Genomic DNA, 18015 nt, shown 5'->3' with positions numbered 1-18015 from the left:
TAATTCCATATGAAGAGCAAACATATTCACCCACTCTGTGGGTTTTATTTATACTCTCTTAATGGCATATTTTCACAAACATTAATTTCAGTAGACTTCAACTTGTAAATTTGTACCTTCATAATTAACACAGTGCAGCTTATTAGTATATACAAATACACTTGATTTCTGTATCTTGATCTCATATTCTAAAATCTTTCAGACCTTTTCCATTACTTTGAGAACATTTTGGTCATTTTATCAAAATTTTCCACATACTATAATGTCACTTTCAAACAAAGGCAATATCGCTTGTTCCTTTCCAATATGGCTAACTCCAATTTCATATACTTTCCTTACTGCCTTGTGCAAAATATATAGGACAGTGCTGAATGCAAGTGGTGGGTGAAAATGCCCTTATTCCTAATTTTATGAAGAAGGAATGCAGTCTCTTTCCATTACTATATATGCAATTACGCCCATGCCAACCCAGCCAGGGCAATGTTGCCGCCATTCCCTCACTGTCAGCTAGGGTAGGCAGCCATCTCCTGGAGGCCTGGGGGGGCGGGGGGGCGTGTAGGCTTCCAGGAGTAAGGGTTTAGTTCTGACAGGGGTGTGCAAGGATCTGAGGGTTCATGTCCACGCAGGCAGAGCAAGCCCAGGGCTTTCCCGACATGCTTGGTCCTGGGCAAGGTGGGACAGGGGAAAAGAAAGCCCCAAGTTAGCATGTTGGCCTGATGTGCTGGTGGACCAACCCTGAGAAACTTTGAAAGGGGCTAGATCTTGGGTGTATTGAGGGTAAGGTCTCAGGTCAACAAAAATGCCAGGAGCTTGGGACCCTGGTAGTTGGCCAGCATGCCACCCACTAGGCTTTGGAAGGCTTGGTTGGGGAACCCATGTACTCCTGGGCGCATGAATTGTGGCTTGATTAGGGAATGGGGAAGGAGAGTGTGGGAAAGGGAAACTGGGTAGGCTGGGCCTAGTCAGGTTATAGCACCTGCTGGCAAATGCCAAGGTGAGGTGGGTCAATGTCAGACTGGGCCACAGCACCCACTAGCACACGTGAGGCCCTGACAGGAGGTGGGGTCCAAGCTCAGTAACAGGCTCCATTGTTTAGCCACTGCCCCCACGGGCAAGGGCGAGAGCTAGGATGGCACAGACCAGGCTGGGCAAGGCTACAACATCTGAATTGGAGTTAAGGGGAGAGCCAAGTTAGGCTAATTGACTATACCCACTGGTGCATGCAAGAACAAGACTGGATGTGGGTTGCTTGAGCTTTGCTGTAGCATCAGCTAAGAAGTACTGGGATTGGGGGGAAATCCTGCCAAGCTAGACTGCAGAGCCACCTGGAGAGCGCAAGATCTGGGACTTGGAGTGGGCCCAGTAAGGAAACTGTGGGCACCTCTCTGATGGGTTGCAACTCTCACTGGTGAGCATGAGAACCAGGTCTGGGGGTAGGCCTGGCTAGACTGGTGGTGGCACCTGCCATCATGAGTGAGATCGGCTGGGTTGAAGCTTGGGTTGAGGCTTGAATGCCCAATGATGTGAACAAGAGCTGAATGGGATGTAGAAGAGACTGGACTCATCTACTGTACATAATGGCAAGCACAGGAACAAGGACTGGAGGCAGGCCCAGTGGAGATTATTGGGAGTCACTCTGACTAGGCTACAGCTCCTGCTCATGTACATGAGGGTAAAGGGTGTGGTGGGCAAGGTCAGGCTGGGCTGCAGAATCCATTGATTTGTGTAGGAGACAGGGCTGGAGACAGAACTGACCCAGCAACTGCAACTACCAGTGAGTGCATTGGCTGATATGAGTGATAGAATGAGCCAGGCCCCATATTGTCAAGCACACATGAGAATCAGGTCTGGGATCACTTTAGATGAGATTTCTTTGGGGATACTCCAACTGAACCACTGGATTCAGAACTCCAATCATGGGGAGAATAACAGAATCTGTGGTCTGAAAATGGAGTACATATGTCAGAGCTGGACCTTCTCAGTGGCTTAGATGGAGCAGTGGATGGCATATCCAGATGCACATAGAAGATATGGCAGTCCATTGGTACCTACAGAGGAAAACTGGTACCATAACAGAGGAAGGAGAGCAGAACAAATTGATCAACTACCCCAGTCAAATATTGTCAGCAAGTATCTGTCAGCTAATGGATCTTTGAAGGGTGTCTTCACCCTTGGATTGGTAAGATCAATAGCATTTCAGAATTATCAAAACACATAAGCAGAGCCCTTAGAGTGTGCTCCACGTCCAGGACCCTGGAATGGCATCAGGTGGCCATTCTCTATTCTTGGGTAGTGAGTCAGTTGGGAGGCTGGGTGCAACTTCTCACCTCATTTCCCCGCTTTTCCCAGATTCAGGAAGAAGGAAAAAGAAAACAACGGTCTCACCCATCACCCCTAACCCTCGACCCTTCTTACCCTAATCAACTATGTAAACATCATCAAATATGTTTTTAAAAAGTCATAGTACTCAAATACATACATATATATGTATGTGCATATACATATGCATATACATGTATATAGGCAGTTGTACCTTATCTATAATAACTTGTCCAGAAATAGCAGAAGAATTGGGATATATAGAGAATGGGGTTGTAAGAAAGAGGAGATGCTGTGTCCAAAGAAGGGAATGTTTCATGGCCATAGAATGTTACTAGAATTTCTATTCACCAGGTAAAAGCAGCAAAGGCTATGTTTAACAACTATAAGACTATAAGTTTAACAACCTAGTTATATAAACTCAAGATGTAGAAAAGTGTAGAGCACACATGCTCACCCATAACTTAAATGTCACACACGACGTCTTCCACTAAGTTTCTTGAGAGGACCTATAACGCAGGCTGGATGTCAAGAACAGCATCTGACTACCAATAATATGCATATACTTTGTACTATGATTGCCATCGTAATTTGAATTGTAGGATTATTCGGTCAGAGCTATTTTACGTCAATGTTTTCTATTTTACCTGTCTTTGGGTGCATCATTTTATTTCCTCTTACCTTATTATTTAAAAAAAAATCACACTATAAAAAAAAAAACCTAACCTCATACTGTATTATGGTATTTTGATCTTGAACTAAACACATTCTTTAAAAAGATTCATTTATTTTTATTGGAAAGCCAGATATCCCGAGAGAAGGAGATACAGAGAGGAAGACACTCTGATGACTCACTTCTCAAGTGACCGCAATGTCTGGAGATGAGCTGATCCAAAGCCAGGAGCCTCTTTTCAGATCTCCCACTCAGGTGCAAGGTCCCAAGACTTGGGCCATCCTTGACTGCCTCCAAGGCCTCACACCAACTGCTGGATGGGAACAGGCGCCTATATGGGACCGTGGCACATTCAAGGTGAGGACTTTAGCCACTAGGCTACTGTGCCAGAACCACTACTCAACACTTAAAGGCAGGTATGTAAACAAGATCCTTGGAAATGTGGGAATGCGCCAGAAGATTGTTTTGAAAAACATCATAGGCTAATACAGGAATTAAGATTAAAACCCAAACATTCAACATACTCTATAGTTAAATATTTTGGGTCTGGCACAATAGCTAAATCCTAACCTTGCATGTACCAGGATACCATATAGGTGCCAGTTCAAGTCCAGGCTGATCCACTTCCCATCCAGTTCCATGCTCGTGTCCTGGGAGCAGCAGAAGATGGCCCAAAGCCTTGGAATTCTGCACCCACATGCAAGACCCAGAAGTTCCTGGCTCCTGGTTTCACATCAGCTCTGCTCCAGACATTGTGGCCACATGGGGAGTGAATCAGCGGGAAGAGGCTCTTTTTGTCTCTCCTCTGTAAATCTGACTTTCCAATAAAAATAAATATTTAAAAATACAAACTTTCAATAATTACATTCTTTAATGTATTTCTAAAAAGGATGCGTCAGCTGGAATTGGGGGTGGGCCAGGCCAGACCAGGCTACAGCACCCACTGGCAAAAACCAAGACAAGGCAGGCAATGCCAGACTGGGCTGCAGTGCCCAACCAGCACATGTAGGAACCAGAGTGGGAGGAGGTAAAGCTGGTAGGGGGAATGTGGAGGACTCCCCTGCTGGAACACTGCTCCCACTGGAGAACATGAGTTGGGATGGGGACAGACCAGATTGGGCAGGGTTATAACACCTGTGGGCCTCGTGTGAGTTAGATCAGGGTTGAGCCAGGCTTTGTTGACTGTCCCTACTGGTGCAAGCATGAATCAGAATGGGTGAAGGTTGGTTGGGCTTTGCCACAGGATCAGCTGGCAGAGGCTGGAACTGGGGGCTAATTCTGTCAAGTTAAACCGCAGAACCACCTGGAAAGTGCATGATCCGGGAGTGGGTCCAGGAGGAAAATAGTGGGCACCTCCCTCTTGGGTTACCACTCTCACTGGAGAGCATGAAACCAGGACTGGAGCAGACCTGGCTGGACAGAATGGCATTCATCAGCATGCGCGTGGGTTGGGCTGGTTGGGGATGGTTGGGCTGAAATAGGCTTCACTGCCCATTGACATGTAGGAGAGCTGAATGGGATGTAGGACAGACTGGATAAGTCTGCTGTACATACGGGCAAGCACAGGAACCATGGTTGGGGGCAGGCCTGGTGGGTGTTATTATGGGTCGCTCCAACTATGTTGCAGCTTTCACTGGTTTGAGTTAGGGTTGAGTGTGCTGCGCAGAATCAGGCTAGACTGCAAAACTCATTGTGTGGAAGATAGGTTTGTGTGGAAGACAGGGCTAGAAACAGAACTGACCCAGCAATTGTAACCACCAGCTGACTGGGGTAACGGACTGTGCCGGATCCTGTACTGGCAATCATACACGAGCATCAGGTCTGTGATTATCTCAGAACAAATTTCTTTGGGTATCCCCCAATTGAACAGCTGAACTCAGAACCCCAACCATGAAGAGAATTGCAGGTTCCATGGTCTGACCATGGAGAGCAAGTGTCAGAACTGAGCACCCTCAGAGGCTCAGACACAGCAGTGGACAGCATACCCAAATGCACATGGAGGATATGGCAGCCCATCAGAACCTGCATCAGACAGACACTGGTTCCACAAGAGGATGGAGGATGGAACAAATTGATCATTTACCCCAGTCATGTGTTGGCAGTGAAAATCTTGGCAAACAGAGACTCTCTGTTGGAATATCTCAGCAGATTCTGGAGAGATTTCATTATGCTTGGAATGGTGAGATTGGCAGCCATCCAGAACTGTTGAATTATCAAAACCACTTAAGCAGGACCCTTGGAGCATGCCCCACATTGGCAACCTAGGATGGGTGGGAGGCTGGGTATGGTTTCTCCCTTTATCTCCCCCTTTACCTCAGATGCAGAAAAAAAGGAAAAAGCAATAATGTAGAAACAATTGTCTTACCCACTTTCCTATAGTCCTTGACCCTTTGTGCCATAATCAATTGTCAAAATAAAGCAATTTCAAAAAAACAAAAGGAGGTAGAATAATTTTAACATTTTATCAAGGATATTTTAAGGATCTTTACTTTGGATCAGATTATATCAGATACACTCACTTATGTCTTACTAAGGGCCAGGAATACATTAAAACATTTAGACGTATTGTGCCTTTCTTCTTCTTAATTAACTCCAAATGCATATGTGCATGTATATGCATATATGAATATACACATAAACGCACATTAAAACAGAATGGTATAGTTACATGTTCATGATGTATTGAGAATCATTGGCTTGAAACTACATCTTGTTTGTTTTTTAACATTTGTTATTTTTTTTATTTCAAAGTCAGATATAAAGAGAGAAGGAGAAACACAGAGGAAGATCTTCTGTCTGATGATTCACTTCCCAAGTGAGCTCAACGGCCAGAACTGAGCTGATCCAAAGTCAGAACCTAGGAGCTTCTTCAGGTCTCCCACATGAGTGCAGGCTCCCAAGGCTTTGGGTCATCCTTGACTGTCTTCCCAGGCCACAAGCAGGGAGCAGGGTGGGAAGGAGGGCTGCTGGATTAGAACCAGTGCCCATACAGGATCCCAGGCATTCAAGGCAAGGGTTTTAGGCACTAGGCTACCACGTCGGGCACAGCTTGAAACTAATTATTAGGCACTTGGATATATGAGATCAGGCTTAGTATGTTCTGCTCTGGACAGACACAGGAACAGTCATAAAGCACCAGAGAGTCAGATCATGGTTCAATGTAAGAAATAATCCTTAAATAATCATCAAACATTTAAAAAAAAAAAGACATAAAGCCTTATAACTCACTTGACATAGTAATTACATAGGCATTAATTTTTTTTTAAAGATTTATTTTTATTTTTATTGGAAAGGCGGATATACAGAGAGGAGAGACAGAGAGGAAGATCTTCCGTTCGATGATTCATTCCCCAATGAGCGCAATGGCCAATGCTATGCCGGTCCAAAGCCAGGAGCCTCTTCCGGGTCTCCCACACGGGTGCAGGGTCCCAAACCCTTGGGTCATCCTCGACTGCTTTCCTGGGCCACAGGCAGGGAGCTGGAAGGGAAGAGGGGCTGCTGGGATTAGAACCGGCGCCCATATGGGATTCTGGGCGTGCAAGGTGAGGACCTTAACCACTTGTGCCACCGCGCCAGGCCCCATAGGCATTAACTAAAACTCATTAAAATGTAACTTCGTATCAGCAATTTCGGTGATAAATAAATTTAGCATCTTTTTTTAAACCAAGGAGCTGTCTGCGGAGAGAATGGGCTTCAGAGACACCTGAGGGAAACTGCTAACTGTGCAAATAGTGATGGATAGTGCATTAGAGTTCTTATAAAGTTAACATCAGAATATTTTCATTAGCATGCATAAGGAAACCAATGAATTCACTTTCAGATCTAACACTCTTTGTTTAATTAGTCTTTCATTTTGTACTACATTGTGACAGTTCAGTACATGTTTACAATGCATGCCACTCAAATCAAGGCATCAGTATTTCCCCTTTGACATTACTTAGAATGGGAGGCTTAGAACCTCTTTAATTTGTTCAAACAATATATTCTGTGAACTATCATTTCCCCCACTACATTGTGTAACACTGAAAACATTCCTTGGGGGCCAAGCACAGTGGCCTAGTGGCTAAAGTCCTTGCCTTGCAAACGCCGGGATCCCATATGGGCTCTGGTTCTAATCCTGGCAGTCCTCCTTCCCATGAAGCTCCCTGTTTGTGGCTTGGGATGGCAGTTGATTCAAGGCCTTGGGACTCTGCATCCACATGGGAGATGCGGAAGAAGTTCCTGGTTCCTGGTTTCTGATTGGCACAGCTTTAGCTGTTTGAGGTCACTTGGGGAGTGAATCAGCAGATGGAAGATCTTCCTCTCATTCTCTCCTCCTCTCTATATAACTGACTTTGCAATTTAAATAAATAAAACATTCCCCAGATCCAACTCTGACTTGGCACCCACTATCTAGACTCCCTAAACCTCCACCATCCTCAGTCACTAGTAATTACCATTCTATGTTCACATTAAGGGTTTTTTTTTACATACTGCATTTAAGGGACAGCATGTGGTGCTTGTTTTCCTATGTCTAACATCTAACTGCTTCCAATTCGCTACAAATGACAAACTTCATAATTATCCACAGCTGCATAATATCCTGCTGTGCATATATGCTACATTTTCTTTTTTTTTTTATTGTTGTTAACATTGTATTATGTGATACAGTTTTATAGGCACTGGGGATTCCCCCCACCCCTTCTGTACCCCTCTCCCCATGGTGGATTCCTCCACCTTGATGCATAACCACAGTTCAAGTTCAGTTGAGATTCGTTCCTTGCAAACACATACCTAGCATAAAGTCCAGCGTCTTATTGTCCAGATAAGTTCAGTGGCCTCTTGGGGAGACCTTCTCTAGTCTGAAGATAGGGCTAACAGAGTAAAGATCCGGTCAGTTAAAAGCCCCAACAAAACCTCAGTATCAATATACAACATTATGGAATTAATTGACATAGTATTAGGTAAACAATATGTTAAAAATAATGCAAGTTCCATTCTTCGAAACATCTGGGTTGAGACAGTATCAAGCTACATTTTCTTTATGCATTCATCTGATGATGGACACTTTGATTTTATATCTTGGCTATTGTGAAGAGTATTCCAATGAATATGGTAGAACAAGATCTTTGATGTGATTTCATGTCCTTTGGATGAACATCCAATGGTGTGACCTGCTCGATCACACGGTAATTTTTTATTTCTATTCTTTATATCTATCTTGTCTCCTCTAATATGTAATGGAATTCCAAGCAACTTGCCTCGTGAGTTCCTATTTAAGTAGTAAGAAAAGGAACAACAATGAGCTTATGGTATCACTTAATAGGCTTAAATATCACCTCTTTGCAAATGTTTCAGAGTGGATTTCTCAAGGTGTACCTGATCCACAATCTAGTCCTCAGTCAGAAAGACCCAAAACACTAATTTTGTCTGCATATCAGAGCCAAAAACAACAACAAATATTATAGCGTAGCTCTTACTACTTTTAACTAAGAAGTAAAAATCTCCAAATGCATCAGACCCAAAGGATTCCACATTTTGATATTGTTGATGTAGCTTGCCTTAGAGAAAAAGACATAATCACAGTGCTGATTCACTAGCCTGAAGTCAGGGAAAGGGCGCAGTATGGCTCAAAATTTTAATGGCACTGTGGAGTACATTACCCTTCAGTTAGGCTGTGTTTCTCAGGTTCAAATCCTGGTTCAAAAGAGAGGAAAAAAAGGTACATTTATTCTGGGCTTTTATGGAATAATATGTTAGGCTATCTGGTAAAGCAATTTCCTTCCCTTCATTTAAAAACTTCATAGGAAGAAATATAATCCTCATGTATTGCAAGGTATTGCAACAAATCCTAATAAGCCACAAAAAAGAATGAAATCCTGTCTTTTGCAGCAGAAAGGGTGCATTTGGAAACTGTTACATTTGGTGAAGTACGCTAGTCCCGAATAGGACAAACAGTGCTTTCCCTAATGCAAGGTAGCTAACACAAAGAGTACAAATAAAGCTAATCTCTATCGGCAAGACTGACCTTGTGAGGTTTGATTATTGTTCACAGCCTTTGTTTACATTCTTGAGGAACAGTGGGAATCTTTTTTTTTCTACTTGTTATGGGTTGAAGTATTAAATGAAGTGTTAACCTTGGGATAGAAAAGTGAAATGAAAATACTCCATTTTAAAAATTTAAAAACAAAAAAGGAATAAGCAAAGAGGTGGGAGGGTGGGGAATCTGGTCAGGAAGGAGTATCATGATGTGTAGAATGTATCACGATGCTTATAGTCTGTACTGTGAAATTGATTCACTTTATATACGTTAAATTTTTTTGAAAAAGGGAAAGAAAAAGAAGGAAGGAAGGAAGGGATTAGAACCGGCGTCCATATGGGACCCCAGACGTTAAAGGCAAGGACTGTAGCCACTAGGCCACAGCGGCATGCCGAGTTATTTCTTCTTCAAAAAGAAGAATTTGCCAAACCTAAAGAACAGACATAAAATAAACAGAAAAAAATAAGCAAACAGAGCATCAGGGACCTGAGAGACATTAACTGGAAAATTAATATTAACATTTGAATTCCAGAAGGAGAGGAGACAAACTGGAGAAGGCTGGGCTGAAAACTGGAGAAGGCTGGGCTGAAAACTTCCCAAATCTGGCAAACAAATAAAAAAGAACATAAATGCACAAATTCAAGATGTTGATTGATCTTAGATAAAGTACGCAGAGTAAAATCCACACAGGGACACAGTAAAACTAACATTCGGAAAAGTAAGGTAAAACAAATTTTAAAAACAGCTGTAAGGAAATGATACATTACTTACAAGAAAATTACCAATGCAAATAACTATAGGTTTTTCTAATAAAGTCTTAGAGGTCTGAAGTATGCAATGTATTTTCCAAGTAGTGAAGGATAAGGACTATCACCATGAATTCCGTTAATTGATGACAGATCATTCGGCAACAAAGGATAATACAGACACTTTCAGATGAAGTATGGACATACTTATTTTGCTTCCAAATCCATGTGAAACTTTGTAGTGCGGTAGCATTGCAAGTAGGTCATTTAAGAAGTGTTAAGAGGCTGTTAAAAGGAAATGGTGCCTTTTTTGCTTGTCTCAACACACTAGGTTGAACCACATTAGATGCAGAACCACAGTAGGTATCACCAGAGTGAGTTATAGGAAGCTGGTAGTTGCCTGCTATTTCCCCTCCCATGGCATCATGCCCTTGCCAGGTACTGTCCTGGAACTGCTCAGTCTCCAGATCCATGAGTCAAATATATTTTTCTTTATAAATCATCCAGTTTCAAATAGTAACAGAAAACAGATGAAGACAGAGATAAACTAAAAATTGTTTTCTCATAAAAACATCCTTCAGGAAAAGCTGCAGGGAGTTCTGACAGAAATGAATTGGTAACTGGAGAATGAATAGAATCAGGGAAGTAATAACAGGCTTCCCTTCGATAGTTTAAACAAAAATTAGAGCATTACTAAAAATGACACTTAGTGTACATGGAGAAAGCATTTAAAACATGTATCCTTTGAGCAGCTGATGGCTCAATTGGCTAATCTTCAAGTTGCAGGTGCCAACATCCCTATGAGTGCCAGTTTGCACCCTGGCTATTCCATTTCCCACCCAGCTCCCTGCTTGTGGCCTGGGAAAGCAGCAGAGAATGGCCCAAAGCCTTGGGACCCTGCACCCGTGTGAAAGACCCAGAAGAAGCTCCTGGCTTCTCATCAGCTCTGCTCTGGCCATAATGACTATTTTTTTTTTAAAGATTTATTTTTATTATTTTGTTATTGGAAAGGCGGATGTACAGAGAGGAGAGACAGAGAGGAAGATCTTCCATCCGATGATTCACTCCCCAAGTGAGCGCAACGGGCCGATACTACGCCGATCCGAAGCCAGGAGCCTCTTCTGGGTCTCCCACGCGGGTGCAGGTTCCCAAAGCTTTGGGCCATCCTCGACTGCTTTCCCAGGCCACAAGCAGGGAGCTGGATGGGAAGCAGGGCTGCTGGGATTAGAACCGGCGCCCATATGGGATCCCGGGGCGTGCAAGGCGAGGACCTTTAACCACTTGCGCCACCGCGCCGGGCCCCATAATGACTATTTAAGGAATAAAACAGCAAACAGAAAATTTCTCTCTGTCTCTCCTTCTCTCTGTAAATCTTCCTTTCAAATAAAAATAAATACACCTTTAAAAAATAGAACATTTATCCTTAAAAAGTACAGCAGGTAGAGAAACTACATAAGACAAAAATGAATTAGTGTCATATATGTGCTGTTAAAATGTCATCATGTGCAAAGAACACTCAGTACAATCTATCAAAGTTCTAATGATATTTTCAGAAACACAAAATTAAAATACATGTGGAACCATAAAAGACCACAGATAGCAAAAGAAATGATGAGCACAGTTGGAACGGAAGACATTACTTCTTAATTACAAAGTCTATTACAAAACTATGACAATCAAAATGTTGTAATGCTGACACACTGTTAAATAAGTTAGAAGCAGAAAGACATATACTTCTAAAAATCAATTTTTTTAGAACAAAAGAAAAAGTAACAAATGTTTGTGAGGATGTGGAAAGAATGGTTGTATATTATTGGTGACAAGTATAAATTAGTATTGCCACTATTAAAAGCAGTACAGGATCCACCAAAAGCTAAATAACTAAGCAAAAATAAAACCACGTAATGCAACATTTCTACTTCTGTACAAAGATCCAAAGTAAATAAACTTACTCTTCTGAAAAGATGTACGTACTCTTCTTTGCTATAGCACTATCCAACTAACCAAGATAACTGTGTACTGATGAATAGAGCCGAATAAAGAAGAAATTAATTAACTGATGAATAATCAAATAAAATAGTATTCAAACTTAAAAAGGAAGTCCTGCTGCTGTGACAAAGTGAATATACTTGAGGACATGAAACTAAGTGAAATAAGGCACACACTGAAACACAGCTACTGTGCAATTTTACTCCTGTGATGAGTCTAAATGAGTTTAACTCAGAAACAAGGAGTGGATGGGATGGTTACCAATGCCATAAGATGAATATTCCTACTAATAATGCATTGGTACTTAAATTGTGCTAAGAAAATGCATCTTCAGTATTTTCAGAAGAGTAAACAACAATTAACTATGTGAGGCCACAAATGTGTTAATTAGCTAATTGTGATCATAATTTCACATATATACGTATGTATATAAAAATCATTCTATATCTTAAACATAATTTATTATTTTTTACTTCTAAGGACAGAAAAAATATAACATCTACTTTTTCAAAAAATAAGACTGATAGAGGCAAAAAATCATTAACCATACCTACCAATATGACTGAAATTCAAACAAAAACACAAATGCTCAAAAAAACTCAGAAAAAATAGTTTGTCTATACATTCCCATTGGAAATACAAAGTAGTAGTTATTTCGGTAACAGTTGGAGAGTTTCTTGTTAAATTCCATGATCATATCAATAAACTACTGAGCAATTGCACTCTTAGGCATTTATCCCAAAGATCTTCATCTTAATATAAAAACCTGTGTGCAGGACCCAGCATAGTAGCCTAGCGGCTAAAGTCCTCCTCATCTTGCATGCACCGGGATCCCATATGGGCACCATTCGGTCTCCGGATGGCCCCACTTCCCATTCAGCTCCCTGCTTGTGGCCTGGGAAAGCTTTCACTGCTGGTGGGAGTGTAGGCTAGTATAACCACTATGGAAATGAGTATGGAGAGTGCCTACATAATTGCAAATAAACCTGCCATATAATCCTTCTATCCTGCTCCTAGGAATATATCCAAAGGAAATGAAAACTGCAAATGAGAAAGGGATATCCTATCCTATATTACAGCAGTAGAATCTACAACAGCAAAGATACGGAAACAACGCAGATGTCCATTCAAAGAGTAGCTAAACTGTGTCACATCTAATTCGTGGAATATTATTTGGCCATTAAAAAAGAATAAAATTACACTGTTTGCAACTAGATGGTCCCAACTAAAGACCATTATGCTCAGTGAAATAAGTCAATCCCCAAAGGACAAATACTGTATGTTCTCTCTGATGTAAGGCAGATTTCATGCAAATTGTATGATCAATAACCCTTGCCATACTGTTTTTGCTGCATCCTATGTGTTTAGATGTTTTTGTTTCATTTCTTCCAAATAGTTTCTTTTCTCTTGTTGAATTCATCGCTGCCTCATAGGTCATATGGTGACAACATTTTACCCAATAGGCTTTTGTGTTTTCTTTTTCATTTCTTCACCCATGCATTGGCTATTCAATGCCACGGTTTTCAACTCCATACTGCTATAATTTTCTTGTTTTAACTTCATACCCACTGTTGAATTTGTTTTGTCGTTTCTCATTTAAGGGAATGTATAGTGACAGCATAATAGAGATTATAATATTCAGATGTGAAGATACAATGCGGTATGCATCTCTATTTCCAATCAAAGATGGACTCCCAATGAAACTATTGGACATGTCTAGACAATGGGATGCTGGACTGTCTGACATTGTACCAGCAATGTCGGGGCACACATAACTGATGGACTGATGGACTTATGACTGCTTATGGCAGACTGTACTATTGCAATGATATGGGGAAAATCAGTTGGGAAGTGGGAATATGGGGAGAGGATAGGGAAATTCCAGATGGTAAAGAATTGTACTATAAAATTCAAAAATAAGAAAGGGCATTATTATCATTAAAAAACCCTGTGTGCAAGTTTCATAATACCTTTACTTGTAACATACCCGAACTTGAAACAATTTCTCTGTACTTTAATGAGAAAAATGATAAAAAATCTGTGATATATTCAAGTGATGAAATAGTATTCAATAAAAGGAAAGAACTATGGAGCTATGCAACAACTTGAATACCCAAAGAATTTGGCTGAATATAAAAAATGCATACTACTGTATGATTCTGCTAATATTTTTGAAGTAACAAAAATCTTATTATATAAATAGGCCTGGCGGCGTAGCCTAGCGGCTAAAGTCCTCCCCTTGAACGTCCCGGGATCCTATATGGGCGCCGGTTCTAATCCCGGAGGCCCCACTTCCCATCCAGCTCCCTGCTTGTGGCCTGGGAAAGCAGTTGAGGATGGCCCAAAGCTTTGGGATCCTGCACCCACATGGGAGACCCGGAAGAGTTTCCTGGTTCCCGGCTTTGGATCGGCATAACACCAGCCGTTGTGGCTCACTTGGGGAGTGAATCATTGGACGGAAGATCTTCCTCTCTGTCTCTCCTCCTCTCTGTATATCTGACTTTCCAATAAATAAATAAATAAATCTTAAAAAAAAATTGAAAAACACATGAGGCTGGTATTTGGCCTAAGGTTTAGGAATCCTGTTCCCTTGATCAAAGTGCCTGGGTTCAATGCCTGGGTTCACTCCTAACTCCAGCTACCTGCTAATGCACATCAGGGTGACAGTTCATATGATGATTCTGCTTCCAGCCTGGAAACTGAACTCTATTCCGCGCTCCCAGCTTTGCCCCAACCAGGGAGTAATTGCCAGCACGTATGCTGTGAACCAGTAGACACGCTCATTTTTCACCCACACACTTCTGCTTCTCAAACAAACAACAACAACAAAAAAAACCAACCAAAGAAAAAAAACTGTACAAATTTAAAAATACATACCCATAAAATACCAACAAGTACACACAACAGAGCACATATGAACCTGGAGAAAAAGGAATAATGTTGGTGGATTGTAGCAACTTCAGTATCCTTGCTCTGGTACAATAGTTATATATGATATTATCTTTGTGGGGAAATGGATTAAATACACTCAGAATCTCTCTGTAGTTTTCCTTGCAAATGCATGTAAATCTATAATTATCTCAAAATACAAAGCTTTTTTCAAAGTGATGTACCCACAAAAAAATTTTAAAAGAAGAAAAAGTGGAGGAATGATGCTGAAAAAACATCAAGTACGCTTATTGTTGGCATAGGCTTGGCTTTTGCGATACTTATCCATACACTATGACTTCAACATCTGAGAACTCACATGCTTATGCTTCAGTGTGCCTCATTTTGCTATACATTAACCTAAGAATCCTGGTGGTTTCAAAGGAGATCAAGAAGTAAGCAGATGGTGTTATGAAAAAAAAAAATCATAGACCCAAATATGAAAAACCTGGCAAGGAAGGAATGTCACCAACCAAAATCGGAAATATGTTTTAGTAAAATTAAAGATTTATTTTGCCTAGCACACATGAAGGATTACCTACGAACTACAGAACTGTACTAAGAAAAGTATAAGTTTACTTGAAAGAATCATAAAAAGAAAATCTACACTTCGTAAGAAAAAGACAGAAAAAGAAATGTTGGCCTTATATAAATCAGTAAATTTCTATCTACTCAATATGTGTGAGGAATGTTTTAAATGCATAAAATTCTACATGAAAAGTTAAAATATTTCATAATTTCATATAGTTTTAAAATAGATAAAGGATATACAAGTATGCTTTTAAAACTAATGGAAAATCACCCAAAAGCTTTTTAACATGTTTAAAAATAAATGTGAAGATCCAATGCAGTATGCATCTCTACTTCCAAATCAAGGATGGACTCCCAATGAAACTGTTGGACATATCTAGACAATGGGATGCTAGTCTGTCTGACATTGTCTGTACCAGCAATGTCGGGGCACATTCAGATAGCAGATTGGACTTATGACTGCTTATGAAGGACTATACTACTATAAAATAATATGGGGAAAATCTATCAGAGGTGGAAATTCGAGGAGGGATTAGGGAAATCCCAGACCCTATGAAATTGTACCAGAAAATTCAAAATTACAAACAAAATAAACTTGAGATTTTTTTTCTTGGCATGTTTCAGTACCATGCAATGTTGTTAATAATTTCAGTATTACTCTTCAGGTAAATTTTGAGTGAATGTGCAATTTTTCAGGTAAATTTTTAAAGGTCAGAAATACAGATTATATGAGCAAAAATATTCTATTATCTTTCTTTGTACTTTGAATGACCTAATAAACATATAGAATAAAAATTTCAAAATGTCTAAACTTGTACTCCAGGGAGCCTTCACATGCAACTTTCCCCATATCTTTAACACTGGCATTAGCACAATTTATAAACATGAAATCATTTTTACAAGTCTCTTCATTTGCCTTTGACAGGTACCTTTCTGATACCAATCAGCCATTCTACTAAACTATGATATCCATGATTCACAGCTATTCATTCCTTATGATAATGATGAAAACTGTGTAATAAAAAGTCTGAAAAGATATTAACAGAAATTAGTAAATGTTGTATATTGGCACCTTTGACACCCTTGGAAAATTTGAAAAGCATCATGATTAAACTTTTCTCTTAAAAATCATGCTCATTCATTTATGCTTGCAAAAAAATTCAGAAGGATTTGTGAACAGGAACATAAAACTTCATTGAAGGAAGGTATAAAAACAAGCTGAATAAATAAGCAACCTGAGCCTATACCTTTCACCGCAAATTTACCTTAAAATGCAATAGAAAAACATCAAGAGATTCTTGCAAATTGACAATTTTGGTGAAAGGACACAAGAAGAAGCTAGAGCTTTGTTCAGGCATTTTCCCTCTAGACTTTAGATAAGCAGTCATCTACCTGATGGATACAGACAAGATTCACATGGTTTCAACCATGGATTAGATTGTGCCCATGTCTCCCCTGTGGTCCCTCTCAGTCCAAATGACGGTTACATGGCCCGGCCACACTAAGAACCTGGAATCAAGCTCAGCTCATAGTTCTCTTTCTTGTCAAACCACCCCACCCCTGCCCTCAACATTTCTCACCCACACAGCTGAACCTGTCGACTAAGTGACCATGTCTCCATTCCAGCATTCCACTGGTGCTGGGGATCCACACCAGACGGACTTGACTGACATATCCCTGAAGATACCAAAATTATTTTTTACCTCCTTACACTCAACTCCTTAGACTTGCTTTACACAGTGTGGTCACTGCCCACTTAATCTTTATTTCCCACTAAATCTACTCCATCATTGTTTAAGCTATGCTATGTCTTCAAAACTGGCTACAGTTTATGTTCTGTGTTTCATTCATGCGCCATACAGATTTCCTCTCTCCTCACTATATTTTCTTCCAATCTCAGTATTAACCTTAAGAGAAGTGAGTCTAAGTGTCTAAGCCTATGTTCCTAAAACTATATCCAATTCATGATCAGCACATAGAAAATTTTCAAAACTAGGCCTAACATTGTTATGCATTAATTTCATTCCTAATCTTTTCTCGAGAATTCAGCCTCTTGGCCACATTTAATTACAAAGCAAATTGGGAAATGTAGTAAAGTTTATATCCAAGAAGGAAAAAAAAAATTAACGTGAGTTAGTAACTATTAGTTTCTGCCATGACAGAGTGTCCCTTCAGTAATGAAAATAACATCCCTACTTACTTCCTTATGTCAAAATTAATTCCAGTTGAATCATGTTTTTAGGCAAAAAAAAAAATGAAATTCTGAAATTTCAAGAAGAAAATATGAAATGGCTCACGAAATTCTCAGAGATCATATACATGTTTATCTTCAGTCAGTTATAAACCTTCAACATATATTCTTAAATATTTGTTGAATCTGTTGAGCACTGTATAAAAAGAACCAAGAATCAAGTTCTGTAAAGAATTTGTACAAGGTGTGGATCAGAATCTTCTGACAATGAGCACATTATATTGCATCTAGCAGGAATTCCTTCAGTAAGTTTGAGAAAGAGACACACTCAGACCTAAGCAAAGTCTGGGATTTTCTAACAGTGAAATTCAACCCTCAGCCAGAAACCATAGAGTAGAGCTTGCCCTCCCTCGCAGCCAAGAGTTCTGGCATCCAACACATCTGCCATACTCAGCTCCTACCCGACTGAGTTGAAGCCAATCTATTTCCCATTGTGGCTCCCTGGCAGGTCTCCAGAAGAGCTGCCTTTGGTGACTCCATCTGACAGTAGGTGTGGAATAGTCATGCAGGCACGCTTGCCCATTATTCTGCAAAGGCGAGCTGGAAAAGGCTTTAGGGA

This window comes from Ochotona curzoniae, unplaced genomic scaffold (genome assembly GCF_017591425.1).
Source record: "Ochotona curzoniae isolate NIBS_2020 unplaced genomic scaffold, NIBS_Ocur_1.0 contig_2723, whole genome shotgun sequence".
In the NCBI taxonomy this organism is placed as follows: Eukaryota; Metazoa; Chordata; class Mammalia; order Lagomorpha; family Ochotonidae; genus Ochotona; species Ochotona curzoniae.
Note: the sequence above shows the minus strand (reverse complement) of the source record.